The sequence below is a fragment of the Apis dorsata genome, unplaced genomic scaffold (assembly GCF_000469605.1).
Source record: "Apis dorsata unplaced genomic scaffold, Apis dorsata 1.3 scaffold_207, whole genome shotgun sequence".
Taxonomy (NCBI): domain Eukaryota; kingdom Metazoa; phylum Arthropoda; class Insecta; order Hymenoptera; family Apidae; genus Apis; species Apis dorsata.
Window position 1 is genome coordinate 496,321 of NW_006263491.1, and position 16,558 is coordinate 512,878.

The window sequence follows — 16,558 nt, forward strand, 5'->3', positions numbered from 1 at the left end:
TTGTTAAATTAATTTGCAATCTTTAAAAATCAAAATTTATTTTTATAAATCAAATTATACTCAATATGTCAATCTTTAAATTATTGTAATTTCGAAAAGAAATATCGTATAATGATTAACTTGATCTCATATTAAAGGGCAAAGTTTAATATTTTCATGTATTAAAATTAGATTTTCTTAATACATATTTTTTTTAAAAATTATAATAGTTTAAAGATCGATGATTTTTTTTAGTCAAAATTTTGTGATCTTTTAATTTTAAGTTTGAGTGAATCATTAAAGTTTCTACAAACTTTTCACTCAAATTGTCATTAGAATTCGATATTTTCACATGATTCTTTTAAATGATAAAATCGTGTCGAGTGTCTGGAAATAATAAAAAACGAATTTTTTTTTTCGAATCTTACAATTGAAAAAATATTTATACAAAAATATTTATATTTCTGTATATCAAATTTTTTTTTTCAAATTTCAATGAAACGAAATCTTTATATTTCTTTTCCTTTAAATTCGAATTATATAAGATATTTAATGAAACATCATAGAATAAGATAACTTCAAAAAAAATTCATTTAATCTAAAATATAAATTTTAATAATTCAAAAAAAAATATAGATTTTGAATTATTACAGCAATGAAATGATATAATAGAGCAATTATTATATCATATAAAAATATTTGAATGAAAAAAATGTGGAATTAGATTGAACATATAAACCATAGAATTTTTTTCGAATTTTCTCAAAAACTAGTTTTCAAATAAAAAATTTTATTCTACATTTTTTTTTATTATTTTCACATGTAGAATAACTTGCTGTAATTCATTCGTATCCAATAGGGAATTTCATTTGAAAAATCTTCAAATCTGATTTACTCGAATCAAATGAAAAAATTTTATTCTTTTTTTTTTTGTTTATTGTTGCAATCATTCTCAATTACTGTGCATTTATCCCTCATCGATATATCGTTCAAGCAGATATTTCAATTCCGTAATGAATAATTATAAATTTCGTTCTACAAATAATATAAACAAATAATATAAATAGTTTAATATTCTAATAGGAAATAAATTGTTCGGATAATAGAATATTCACCTTAGATAACGCACAGATAATAACACGTGTTCTGATAAGGAAAATATTATTTTTTTTTTTACTGTAATCAGATTACGGTAAAAATAATATTTAATAAAAAATATTAAACAAAAAAAATCAATTACTCGTATTCACATATACACAATGGCGATAATGCAAGTAGAAATTATATTTATACGAGTTTTTAATATCCGAAAATCTACTATCCATATGTTCGAACATTCTATTTACCTATTTTATTATTTTATTATATTATTTTAAATTTTCACAATGAACAAGAAAAAATGATGAAGACACTTCATAATCTAAAGTATTTAAAAAAGGATAGTTTGAAAAACAGATAGAATCTAACAATCTCAACAAGTCAATATATCGAAGAAATAAAATAATTAAAAAATATATAAATAAATAAAAATAAAATATATAAATAAATATATATATATATATATAATAAATAATAAATAAATATAAATAAATAAAAATATATTTCATTTATGTTATTTCTTGTAATTGTCATTACATTATACTTTTTGAAATAAAATAAAATATCTCTTAAGATTTATTCGACTTCAATTATAAACAATTGAAATTTGCGTTAGAAAACATGATCTGTCTCAGTCACATCGCTGTCTTCAGTGTATTTCCATCTCGTTTTACCTAGCGCCAACTTCAATTGCTTGCAACTTAATAAATAAGTCTTAATCAACATTCTTGTACACCAACTTTTCTATTCGTTTTGACATCTAGAATCGATATTCTAAACGTTGTTCCAACATATTAACATATCCTATACAATACAATAATCTTACTATACATCTTTCTATTATTTTAAACATTGCAGATTTACATTATATGTGAATTATATTTATAATTACATTTTAATTTTAATTAATTTTAATTTTTTTTTGTATACAAGAAAGAAACGAGATAAAAATCAAATTTTTTCATCTAAATTAATTGAATAATCGGAAAAAAAGAATTTTCCTATTTATACGGTCACCTCTGTAAAAATAAGAATTGAACGATCTGTTTCGATTCGAGGATTGATCGATCGATCGAATCGAGATGAACAAAACTGCGATAAAAAGTATCCTGATGACAGATTAAATCGTTTCTGTCCTGCTCGAAGAGGCGAGCCGTGTCTCGACGAGTTTTAATGGAAAGCCCGTTCTTGCAGGTGGCTCGGAAGAGAGGAAAAGAGGTTTTCAAAAGTGCGGGGAGAGACTGAGACGTCTCTGTATCGGATTCACTTTACTCCAGGCTTTAACTGTCAACCGATCTACCGAACGAAATTCGACAGGTGAGTGAACGGAAATCGCTGGCCAATTTAAATCGTGATCTAATAGAAGATGGACGAAAATAAGTTTGAGATATAAATTAATCATTTGAGGAGGATTTATTTTTGCCGCTAATTGTGTTGGGTTATGTACATGTTTTATGGATGGAAATTTTATAGAAAAGTTTTTTAAAAAGATAGGATGAACGGCCCAGTTTTTTTTTGTTGATCAGTGAACTTTCAACAAATTGGGAAAGAAAATAAATAGATAAAAATATCTAAAGACATGTTTTATATTATGAATATGTCAATATACATATTTGTTATATTTATTATATATTAAAAAAGAAATAAGTATATATAATGATAGCAAGTTAAATAAAAAGATAAAATAAATTAATTTAAATTGCTATATATTTAAAATGATAATTAAATCTTTATTTATCTGCATGGAAAATATAATCTATATAATTTTTCCATTTTCTTTATAGAAAATATTAAAAGAGGTTAATCAGGAGCTAATAAAATAAAGATTTTATTTTATTTCATTTATAAAAAGTGCTATATTAAAAAGATATTAATTTTCTATATTAGGAAAAATTAAATCAGAGAGGTTAATAAAAAGATTTTAATAACAAATTATAAGTACCAAAAAATATTATGTTTTTATATTACGAAAAATTAGGAATAAATAAGTAAAATAACAATTTGTTTTATATCTTAAGAATTTTTAGAGGAATAAAATTCGAAGATTTTCGAATGATTATTAAATTTTCATTAAACGTTTAATCTTAGATATTATATACAGATATTAAAAATAAAAAACGTGAGCCAAAAATTTTTATTTCGGTTCTGTAGATACGATTTACATAATTTCGAGATGCGAATGCTTACCATAGTTTGTGGTATTCCATCTTCATTTACTTGGACAGATTCTATTCACTCGAATTATGCTAAAAACACTCTTAAAATCTTATTCAATTATTAAAACGTTGAACATGGAAAGACTTTTAATACAGTTAAGCAAAGAAAAACAAAGAATGGAATGGCCGAGTTGTAAAAAGTTTTAGCAATTACAAATACCACTCGTAAATTTAATCGTTATTATCCATAAAAATATTTATTAAATATTAATTTTTTAATAGCAAATGTAAAAATACATTCTACTTTATGTTTAATTATTTTATGCACTTGTGCATAATATAAGTAAAAATATCTCATTAAAATATAGCTATATTTTTCCTTTACAAATATACAAAACATCGTTTTGTTTACTTTAATCGTTTGCTCTAAAAAATTAAAATTGAATCAGTTATGAAAAAAATTTTCGTACTATCAAGACTATAATTTGATATGGTCTATATTTAGATATAACAGATTTATGATACAACATTCTTTTTGTCATAATTGTTACTAAAAAATATATATAAATACATTAGATAAGAGAATAACTATAAATTTGAAAAAATTTTTTGAATGTTTTACATATTGATATAAATATAGAAATTATCGCGACTTATGTTTATTCCTTGCAGTTAAAATATTGGCTTAATTTAGATTCTCCATTTTTTTTATTTGATTTAAAAAAAAAATAACTAATACTTATTATAATTCCTTTGAGTCAACAATAAATATGCAATAGATAATAAAGAAAAACTACCAGTTTCAGTCTTCTATATTATATTAAAGCTAACAAATTGTTTCATTCCTATTTCTATTTTCTTATCTCATTTTGTTCTCGAAATATAAACAAACGAATATTATTATTTTTCATCTAACCTTAATAGTAGTATTAAATCGTTCTTTATTTTCTTTTTTATCGACTAAAGAATTATCGACCGAGTTTCCAAAAATTCGCAATAGCACGCCACATCCACCACTTTCGTGACACAATATAATTTCTGTGAAACTGGCCGTGAAATCGAAATCGATCCGGAAAACGAGGCCGCTGAATACAAAAATCATTGACACGTTTCTGTATGCACGAATAACGATACGTTGACAGGTATGTGGAACACTTTTGAGAATCGCATAGTCGAAGAGTTTCTTGAACTCTGTCGATATTTTCGATTCGAAATGTCTCACGCATTACATTTATTGTTACATAAATGTGTTAAGACGTGACATTTGGGAAAATATTGAAAATATAACGAGACGATAAATAATTGCCGGATTATTGTGACGAATTGTACGAGAAACAAGGAAAAAAGATGTTTTATTATCACGCGTGCTATAACCTTATCATTGTTTGAAGATGAAGATTAATTTTTATGTTTTTGATTTGACACAAAATGATTTCGAGAATGTAGTTTTTATAAAAGACAAAAATATTAAATTGTTGTATATAATAGCTTGTTAAAATTGATTTTTGCGTTTAAATTAAACAATTAAATTTAAAAAATAATTAAAATATAAATAAAAAAAACTTTATAAATAATAATATATTATATTTTCGATATATTCGATAATATTTTGAATAATGTAATGATATTTGGCTAAAAAGAATAAATATGGAAATAGCAATATAGTAATTGCAAAATGGTATGGAATGGTATATTGAATATATTACAAAGTATATCATCAAGACTTTTTAATTTTAATTAAAAGTGAAAGGTTATGTTTAGTTCAAATTTTTTCATTCTCAAAATTCCATTCCAAAAATTAAAAATGAAAAATCAATCATTTAAAATATAAAATAATTTAAGGCTTTTTAATTTTAATTAAAAGTGAAAGGTTATGTTATGCTCAAATTTTTTTCATTTTCATTTCAAAATTTCATTTAAAAATTAAAAATGAAGAATCAATTATTTAAAATATTAGTTTAAATCAAACGAATTTTAAACTTTCTATTTGATTTATGAATCATGCCAGTATTCTTAATTGATTAACATAGCACATCTAAAACCGAAGTCTAACCAATCAATAACAATGGTAATTTACGATCATAAGAAAACGAATATATATGATATCGAATTATGAAACCTAAGATAAGAGATATTATGATATTATAACTCTTGCAATAATATCCGACATAGGAACAAAATGAATAAGCCAGAAGTTTCGAAAATTTGATATGTTTTATGATTGGAGAACTCAAGAAAGAAAAGATAAATTGAATTAAATTTTTTTAAAATTTTCATTCATTAAAAGATCAAATTTCGATCGATCTTTAATAAAAATGTGGATTTATGGACTTAGGAAATTTGTGATTTAACAAATTGTAATTTGAATATTTAAATTATATTAAGTTGGGTTAATTAAATTGTAAATGATATGATAGAATATGGAAATAATGATATATTACGATTTGTATTTGTATTTGAGAAGATTTTAGTTCAGAATGATCAAACTATAGACTTATAAGATTAAAGTAATGAAAAATATATAAAAGTCTTGGTGGAAAGCATAGATAAGTATATATTGCTATTTATGCTTAAATATTTAACAATTTTAAATTAAAATAATTTATAAATAATATAATATAATATAATATATTATAGAAATGGAATAATGAAAAATAGATGCCTTGCAGTCCAATTTTAGAATAACCTGTAAAAGCAAAATGACAAAAATAGACCAGAGAATACTTTAGATATAGATTTTAATTTGTGTTTAACTAAAATAGAGCTGAATTGTAAACAACATAACAGCAAAATAATGAGAATTAAAATTAAAATGGCATCTTGATGATATAATATAGACTGCAATTTTAAATATTTAATGGCAAATTATAATACGTTAAAATAATGTAATTATAGAGGAAAACTGATAAAACTTTTGCAATCTTCTTCGTTTCGCGCAATCTTTCGAATTTTTTTACTTGAAATGTTGCAAAATGTAGAACACTGTTTTCCTCCAATGGGACGAAATCGCAAAGAATGTTCAATCAGAAGTGAAGTGAAACAACGTTTCTCGTATTCTTCAAAATTAATCTTTTATCAAATTAATATATCGACCAACAACCTCTTAAGTAATCGATATTTCAGCGATATTCTGACATAATAGTTTGACGAAGTGATCCGCAGAAGACGATAAATCATTTAATTTCAGGAAAGAGGTCAATTAATGGCAACGTAGCCCCGGATGTGTACAACAAAGCTTTCAAGATTAATTATGGTGAAATTCTTTCACGATAATTATCGGTCGCCATTTTTCCACAATTATTCATCATCTCCCCTAAAATTCCTGAATATTTTCAAGGATCAAAATCAAAAGCGAATAATGAAAATAATTTATCACGTTTTAGATGTACACTTATCATTGGCAAATTTCTTTATTTATTTTTTTATTTATTTATTACTTTATTAACTTAACTTTGTAGAAGTTGTATTAGAATGGAAAACTTATTGCTTATTGATACGTTGTAAATTTCAAGATAGAAATCGTTAATCTTTCTCAGGTGTGTAAAACAATTTTATTGATCCAGCTTGTAACAATATGGGCAATAGTCGAAAGAAATAACGAATAGTAATGTACTTTCAGATTGGCGAAATGTGATTGATCAAACTATTGTTATTTTAATTACAACCTTCGCTTCTATCTCTGATAACAAGTATTGAAAAAACATACGATTGGTTTGATTAGTTGATACGTATAGCAAATTGAGTGTCATATTTTTTTTAAATTGACGTAAATTATTCGAGATATTTTAATGTAAACTTTATTTTATCGTATTAATTATGGAATATTATTCGAACGATATTTTCAACATATCTCAACTTATTTTAATCTTAATCTTTCCAGTTTCTTTATTTTTTAACTTCGTCAATTTGTTTCTTATTGAATTATATCGATATAAATTTTATTTTTCAAAGAAAAAAATTTAAAAATTTCCAGAGAAAAAAAATCTATTTAAATTGTATGGATTTGGCCAATTGATGTCTGTCTTTTCATTCTCAAATTAATTTTAGAATTTTTTTAATTTAATTAACAATTGTTTTTTCAAATGTACAATAATCAAAAAACGAATTGAACGAGTTGAAAAATTATATTGTATCATTAATGAAATAAAATTGACCATTATGAAAATAATGTAATGAAATTGAAGAAAATTCGCAAAAAAAATTCAAGAAGATCGTTTGTACGATATTTTATCCCATAATTAATACGAAGCGAGCTTTATTTATTTATTTTTTTATATATTAAAATAAAGAAATCTGAAATATCTCGAATTTCGTTTTAATTTAATATGGACGACTCTGTGTACCATTTCGAAAAATGATTACATCAATTTCGTTGGAAAGCTTCCCGTTATCAGAATAATTTCATTCTCGAGTGAAATTACAAATTCGCCACGTTGAAGGGGGACCGAATTTAATACGACGTTTTAATTCCATAAGTAAATCGCCACAGACCTTTTTTACGCATAATGCATGATGTCAAAGTGGTCCGTGTTTCTTTCATCCCCTCCCCCCTCTTTCTCTCTCTTTCTCTCTCTTCTCTTTTATTTTCATTCATGGCCAACGACGAATTAACATTTATCAAGCACTCGACGCCGACAAAGAAATATAAATTGAAAATTTCTTTTCGAACGGTTGTATTTATCGAATATTCGAAATATAATTTGTTTATACCGAATGATAAAGCAATACGTCCACGTTATGATTTATGGATGAACATTATTCATTTTCATTATCTGTAATGCGTTTCCAATCCCACTGCACCTCCACTTTTATATACCATCGTTAAATATAATTCCATAACTTTGTCGAGCATACGTACCTTGGCTCCAAAAGGTGTTGGCGCGCCATTTCAAACGCGATAACCTTTCTCTAAAATTAAACTTAATTGATTCGAAGTGTTTCGAGAAGTGTTTGGAAGTTTATCAGTGTGAAAGAAAAAAAAGAATCTCGGAAAAAATTTTCAATTTAATATTGCAATGAAAATATTAAAAAACACATTCTGAAAACTTTTTGTCAAGGTATTTATATATATATATATATATTACGTGTGTGCTTAAAATTTCATTGAAATCGGTTCAAACGTCTATAAATCTTTAGATTTTACACGGAAAATCGCAAAGAATTTAAATTTTCATCATCTTTGACCATTTGTAAGTCATTATTGTAGCAATTAATTGATTTTGATGAATTTTTTTAAATTTACAATAATATAAAATATATTTTAAAAGTTGACCTTTACTTTACTTTATTTTCTTTTTTGACCAATACCAATCTTTTTAAAATTTTATTTTTTTATACATTTTTATCCCTCAAAACAATTCTCAATTAAATCCAATTTTAAGAAATATAATCAGTATAGCGTTTTAAAGAGTATGCCAATATTTTTTGCAGCCACTGTACTTTCGTTCCATCGTTTTATTTTATTTCGTTTTTTTGCCCAAAAGATTTTTCGTTACGAATTTTCATCTGCCTGTTGGAAAAAGATTCTGCGAATAATTATAAACACGCGGAGCAAGCGTATATAATCAGGCGGACTCGCGAGCTCAACAACGTTTCGCTTTTTCCTTTTTTCTTTTTTTTTTTTTTCTCTCCCCTCCTTTCTTTTTATTTCAGAAGGGAATTAAAAATGCAACACGCAAGCAACGCATCATGCTTCAATTACGGGAGACGCATCTCAAACTAGTCGCTAATTCGAAGAGCGCCCTCTGTCGAGCTGTTCCGAAATTACAAATATGTATTTCCTTTTTTCGCGAATTCTCGTCCTCTGTGGCAATTTTTTTCACGATTCGTCTCTCGTGTGTATAATATCTCTTGATTTCAAGATTGATATTCGCGTTTAGATATTTGTGAATATTTTTGGAAGCGATTTAAGTTAAAAAAAAGTGTGGAAAAGTTTGTTGGAATTTTTCAACAGTAAAAGTTCGTCAAAATGATTGTATAGGTTATAGATGCCTTGATTTTATTTTTTAATTGTTGAAAATAATATTTGTTGAAAATATTTTGGTATTTTGGCAGAATGATGATTTGAAATTTGCATTTTTAAATAGTATATTTGATATTTTTATCGAGATGTCATTTTCATTAAAATGTTATAATTGTAATAATTAGATACTAGAACTAATTAATCAAATTTTGAGCAAGTTATTATTCACTTTTTTTGAGGTATTTTTGTTGCAATTATACTATTATTACATAATAATTATTATATTATACAATAATTAGATAATTAATATAGAAATAAAAATTAAAAATATGAATAATAATTTTAATTTTTGCATTTGTTAAAAATGTATCTAGCATTATTTGCAAAAAAGTGCAATTATGTATAATTATTTTTATATAAATATTTTATATATGTTAATTCTTCTATTTATATAAATTTGTTTTTATAATAATTAAGTTCATTACGAATTAATATATGAATATTTGATCAACTATTTGGATCAAATAATAGAGAACGTTTAAAGATCGAGGCAATCGATCGATTAACACATCGACCTCTCTAATTATTGCTAAGCAGAAATGCATTCGCTTAAGCGTGTTGGAAATATTTAAATATTAAAATCATTTCTAGCTGACCAGTCTGTTACATATATTATTGATTAAATTTGTTATTAAAGATGTTTTCGATTAATTATCGAGAGGATAAAGTATTAAAGTGTCAAAGATAAGAATTTAATTCTTTATAATACTAATACTTCATATTAATACTCGAATATATTATCGCTCAATTTATTAATTACAGAATTAAGAATGATTTATCGTGTCTTATCATGTGAACGTATGTTTATTGAGATTGTAAAGTCAATTTGAAAAAATATTTTGCTTATAAAATTTATAAAGACACGTTTAATATTTTGTATTTTTTTTTTTTTATCAAAAGGATTACTAATTTTATAAGATTTATTTATTTATTAAAAAAATTTATTCGATTAAAAATTTATTAATATTTTCCAATTTTTATATATCATAATCGTTAAATTGAAAATTTTTATTCAATCAATTTGATTTTGTATATTTCATTATTTATTTAAAAAGGAAAGAATATTTTAAAAATATCGTTAAAATCTGAAAATATTTATATTATTAATGTATACATTTTAAATAACGACTTTTCATTGTAACATTTATCGACTTGTCCATGAATCGCATTTCTCAACGTTATTTATAAATATTAATAAATATTAAATATTTTTCAGTAATATTATTTTCGAAATAATGATATAAATAAATTGTTGCAAAAAGTTTATGAACGTGATTACAAACTATATTTATTATTTTTTTTATATTGTATAAAAACCCACACAAATATTTGAATAAACATTTCTCATATGAAAAAATACGAATATAAAACATTATCAAATATTAGTAATATTTAATTACTTTATCTCATATTTTACCTACTCTATCTTAAGTGTTATATTGATTTTTACATAAAATTTTCTTTAAAAAATTCTAATATACTTATATATAAAATACATCACCAATTAAATAATAAATGTGATTATAAGCTTGTACTTCACATTGTTTCTACTTCTACTTTAATATTTATAACAATGATTTTTACATAAAATTTTCTTTAAAAAATTATATTATATCAAATATATTATCATTTCAGCTTTACTTACTTTAATTAATTATTAATTTATACTATTCTTACTTTATCATATGATGAATCATATGGTGAATATAAGTGCTTGGAATACTCTACTTCTGCTTTAAGTGTAACATTGATTTTTACATTTTAAAATTATCTTTAAAAAATTTTTATTATATTATATCAATTATATAACTATATCACTTGCATCAAATCACATTGTTACACTGATTTTTATGTAAAAATCTCCTTTAAAAAATTCTATCAATGCATTATGAAGTACGTTACCAATTCGGCTACAGATGTGGATCCCATTTGAGTCGTAGGAGATAATAACGGTGGAGGCAGGTACGGCAGGCATACCAGGGCCTGAAAGAAATATCTGAAATGAAAAAAACGCTCGTTAAGGAATTACGTTAGGAAAGTTTCTTTCGAAACGCTTTCTCCGGGATTAACAAAATCAGATATAAATCTCGGGGACAGGAAGTTCGGAACTCGTTCGAGACGCTGACAGCGCTGCTGAACGATCGTAATAACGAAGAATAAATTTTCCTAGCTGTCTGAACTTTCTTCGTCCGAGCGAGTAATTAAGTTTTCGACCAATGTCACCGCCAACAGTTCCAAAAATCTATTTTTTCGATTTACGAAATTTTTTCCCACTTTAATTCGTATAACCAAATGTGAAAAGATGGAACGTTCTTAACTTGTGTGTCTCGTGTCTTGATATACAATATCAGGATATTCGAATATTTGCCGAATTATTGACGATGCAACGAGACGTTTCGAATAAAAGTTCAATAGTTTCGTTCTAATTTGTTTTTATTTGAATTTTTATAAGAAAGTATCGATTAAAGCTTGTTTGCGTCGAAAAATTTTCAATCTAGGATTTATTTTAACTAGAAGTTTGTATCATCCATCCAGAGCGTATTTCGTACGAGATAAAGGGAAAATAAAATTTTAACCTATAAAGTATTTAGGCTTTAAAAATATTTTCACACAAAGTTGTATAAAACAGGAAAAAATGAAAATAAGAATATTTAATAGAAATAGTGAACATGACAATAAAAAAAATTTTCTCAATTATTTTTCAAAGCATTAAAGTTCTTTTGAGTAGAATTTTACATATTTTTCTTATTGCAATATGATGATTAAAGATGAATGATGAAGATCTGTAATATTATGATCTTCCTATGACTTTGAAACACACACAAAAATTCATAAAAATATTTCCTTTCTTTCTACTTTCACAAGGATTTGCCAGAGAAATCCCGAAAGAAAAACGTATTTCAACGTTAATTGCTGCTAAAAAAAAAAACAAAAAGCGCAACTATAAAATTAGAATCAAATTTAACGATGATCAACCAAAAACACATTCCATGAAATTTTAATAATCGAAACACACGATATTATATGCACAGGGGATATTTTATGTTAATGTAAACGCGTAAAAAAAAAAAAAAAGAAAATTGCAAGGGAAAACCTGTCTTAACAGAACACTGTATAATGCATACAACTGGGGACAAAACTGAGAAGAGATAGAAAGAGAGAAAGAAAGGGAGGAAAAAAAGAGCCTAGTTTCCTCTAGAGAAGAAGTTTCGCGATATATCGTGGACGATATTCTTGAAAACTAGGCCGACACGGGTCACCCGTTGTTTTGTTCTTCCTTCTTGTCTTTCTCTCTCTCTCTCTCTCTCGCTCGCTCACTCGCTCGCTTACTCGCTCCCTCTTTTTCTTCATCCTAAAGTCGAGCATTCTCGTAAAATCGGGTCTCGACGAGGGGTCAAACGCAGCGTTGCATTAATATTCGATAGAGATCGAATCCGCAAACCTAGCCAAACTGCCGCCTCGAGCTTGTAAATTTACATTGGAAATCGGCCGGAAACATGGCTGAACACTCAACGGAGAAAAAGAAGTTTCCCTTGGATACGAAGCGCGGCGCGACGTGCGTTTCAAGACGTTGTTGTTGGATGTTATGCACGAGTTTCGGTTTACAGGGACAAATTACACGATTGAACGATCGGCTGACAGAATTGGTCAACCTTCTCCTGTGCTATATCTATATCTACATCCGAGTTTTATGTGACCGTATCCTCTCCATTTTCAATCGATAAATCGATTAGAACATGTTGGAATTAAAACTTTGTTTCTCTTATACGAAGATATAGATTCGTTCGAATATCGTGAAAGATATATAAGCAATTCATGGATTAATATTGTTAAGAGAGTGGTAATATTTTTGAGAGCGTAATTTCTAATGTCAAGAATTGATGTAATGGAAATGGATATAAATGGATATTGTTTCGTTTAGGTTAAGAGGCACGTGGCGCTGGTGTTTTTCCAAACTCTTTCCGGTCGAAATTTTTTTTATGTAACGTTCAAATGATCTACGACTCTCTCACTGTAACGAGAACAAATTTTACGAGAAAATTAACTCGGTTTTATTGCTTTATTATAAAGCTAGCTTTGAACTAAGTAACGAGAAAATGTTTTTTGTACGATATAAAAATGTAATTATTAAATTGCGGATTTATATGCAAATACATAAAATTAAACACGTAGAATATAATATTATTATTATTAAATATTTCATATTATAACAGATATACAATAAAAAATTATAACTAATACCTAACAACAAAATAATGATTCAGAAAACAAAATATTAAAAATTAATTTTTTTCAATTTTGAAAAAAAAATTATTCGTATACTGTACGAAAATTTTATTATTAAATATTTCATATTAAAACAGATATACAATAAAAAATTGTAACTAATACCTAACAACAATATAATGATTCAGAAAAAATATTAAAAATTAATTTTTTTCAATTTTGAAAAAAAAATTATTCGTATACTATACGAAAATTTTATTATTAAATATTTCATATTAAAACAAATATACAATAAAAAATTGTAACTAATACCTAACAACAATATAATGATTCAGAAAAAATATTAAAAATTTTTTTCAATTTTGAAAAAAAAATTATTCGTATACTGCACGAAAATTTTATTATTAAATATTTCATATTATAACAGATATACAATAAAAATTGTAATACCTAACAACAATATAATGATTCAGAAAACAAAATATTAAAAATTTTTTTCAATTTTGAAAAAAAAATTATTCGTATACTGCACGAAAATTTTATTATTAAATATTTCATATTAACAGATATATAATAAAAAATTGTAACTAATACCTAACAACAATATAATGATTCAGAAAACAAAATATTAAAAATTTTTTTCAATTTTGAAAAAAAAATTATTCGTATACTGCACGAAAATTTTATTATTAAATATTTCATATTATAACAGATATACAATAAAAATTGTAATACCTAACAACAATATAATGATTCAGAAAACAAAATATTAAAAATTAATTTTTTTCAATTTTGAAAAAAAAATTATTCGTATACTGCACAAAATATTTTTACACATTAATTCAAACTGCACAACAAAACTTACTAAATCGAGAATAACGAGCAACGATTCCCAAATTAGATTAAAAATAATTAATCCCAAAGTTAAGAGTTATAAGATCTTTTTTTATATCTTGCCTTGTGTAATTAAGTGAACATTTTTTCACTCGCAATTTATCAAAATCGTCGCAGGGAAATGCGATTCCACGGAGATATATATATATATATATGTTCCATTAATATTCTATAAGGATCGGGTTCGCGAAATAGGTGCAACGGTGAATTTACATTGGAGAAACGTTGGTGGAGAACGATTACAAAGAAAAAGTCAAGTTGGAAAGCCGCGGAATATATCGAGTGACAGGAGGAGAATATAATGCGTTCGAAACACGAAGTTAATGTTCGAGCGAATATTAGAGGTGGAACGAGAAATTTGATCTATGAACTTGGGAATGAGTTTCATTGATCGTGCGCGTAGCGGTGAAAATAGACGTTAATGCGGTGTATTAAGAAAATACCGTTCCGCGTATCGAATTACACAACGTTTTGATTGATAAATTGAAATTAAAAATTTTACGAGTGAAATTGTGTACAGTGTATATTTTCTTAAATCTTAAGATAAAACTATCGAATGAAAGCTCAAGTAAAATTAGTTTTAAAATTTTATTATATACTTGTAACTGTCGTTTCTAACGTATGCTACAATAACTGTGTTTATCCATGTTCATAAATATTATATATTGTTTTGATTTCCTTCACAAATGTAATTAAACACTATTTATAATTAAAAACAGATACGTTATATTTATAGGAATCTGTTATTTCATCATAGATTTTCTTTCTGTGAGTTCTCTTCAAAGAAACTTTGCAATTGTTTAATAAGAAGATTAAAAAATTGTGCATTCCTTATTGGAAACACCATCGTTCTCTTTAGTTAAAACGTTCTATCTAAGTTTGAAATTTAATTTTCTTTCATCCAGTTAAAATTTTCCACCCTTCTTTTTTTTTTTACCTTCCAATAACGGATTCGCTTCTTTCAAGAGGTACAATACAAGGTGATACAAATTTTTGAAATTCCATATTTCGAGATTATAAGAATCAAATAAATGTAATAAATCAATAATCATGGATTGAATGATATACGTTTTTGTTATCTTGGGATTCATATTTTTTAAACTATTTATTTTAAAGAAAAATTGTGAGTTTCTAATTCTACTTGAAAGAAGATAAAAAACGTGGTATATGGAATATTGCAAAATACCTTGCAAAATGAAAAAAAAATATTAAATAGGATATTCAGATTATGGAGGTCGAAGTAATTACAAATTACTTCTGTCACAAAAGTAGTTAAAAAAGGAAATCATTAAATTGTTCTGCATAGTTTCCTTGATAAATTGCTGCACACACAGCTCTTAAATTGCTAAAATTGTATTATTTTACAAAAGATGACTCATTCGGTCAATTATTATAATCATATTTTTAACGAATTTCTCCTGCCATTACCATATAAAATACGCAAAAAACATTTCAATAATTCAATTCCAATTTCAGAAATAAAATTTTCGAAACGTCATTTGCATTTCTCGAATTGTAAAAAAAATTTTCATTACGACGATTAAATCTTATTATTATTATGGTAATGATATTCGAGTCTTTTATTTTTTCTTTTTCTTTTTTTTTTTTCTGTTAGAGCAGAGTAGATTTAGATTTCAACAAATTCGATCTCCGATTCCACGGTTGTTTCTTCGCTTGTCCCAATTAGCCACCGCCTCAACGTGTATTTGACTGCGTGCGATTAAGTAATTGCCGGCGATAAGAAATTAGCATGGAACGAGCATTACGTTGCTCGATCCAGCCGGCAAAGTTAATCTTTAATTTATGCTAACCGTTATTACCTGGCCTTTAATACTGCCTCACGCAAAACTGTTCGCGAAATTGTTTCAAGGATGAAAGGATAATGCGACTACTTTGGCCAGAAGATAACTATACGCGGAAATTATTTAACGAAAAAGTCGAAAAAGTAGCGCAAATTGGCGATATTTAGGCCGCCGCTGCGGGAATAATTTTAGTTAATCAATATCAGGTTAATTGTGGTGCTGCAAATTGTACGCCGTTGTATTCATTGTAACATTTACGTATATACAGGATGTCTCAAAAATATGAGAACAGGAGGTAATTTTAAGCGATATTTTCTTTCGAAAAAGTATTCCTTTTCGTTTTATCAACGAGTTATTAAAAAAAAAAAAAAAAAAAATTG

General features: G+C 25.7%; 1 protein-coding gene across 2 annotated transcripts in view; it reads left to right on the forward strand.

The window, feature by feature from the left end:
• LOC102674876 (cystinosin homolog) overlaps positions 1-16,558 on the forward strand; it is a 27,727-nt gene that overhangs the window by 1,453 nt on the left and 9,716 nt on the right. The window contains exon 2 of one of the 2 annotated variants that reach the window (XM_031510131.1): positions 2,272-2,394. The gene's annotated coding sequence lies outside the window, so the exon portion shown is untranslated. The remainder of the gene's footprint in view (positions 1-2,271; positions 2,395-16,558) is intronic. The other variant, XM_031510132.1, reaches the window with a different exon arrangement.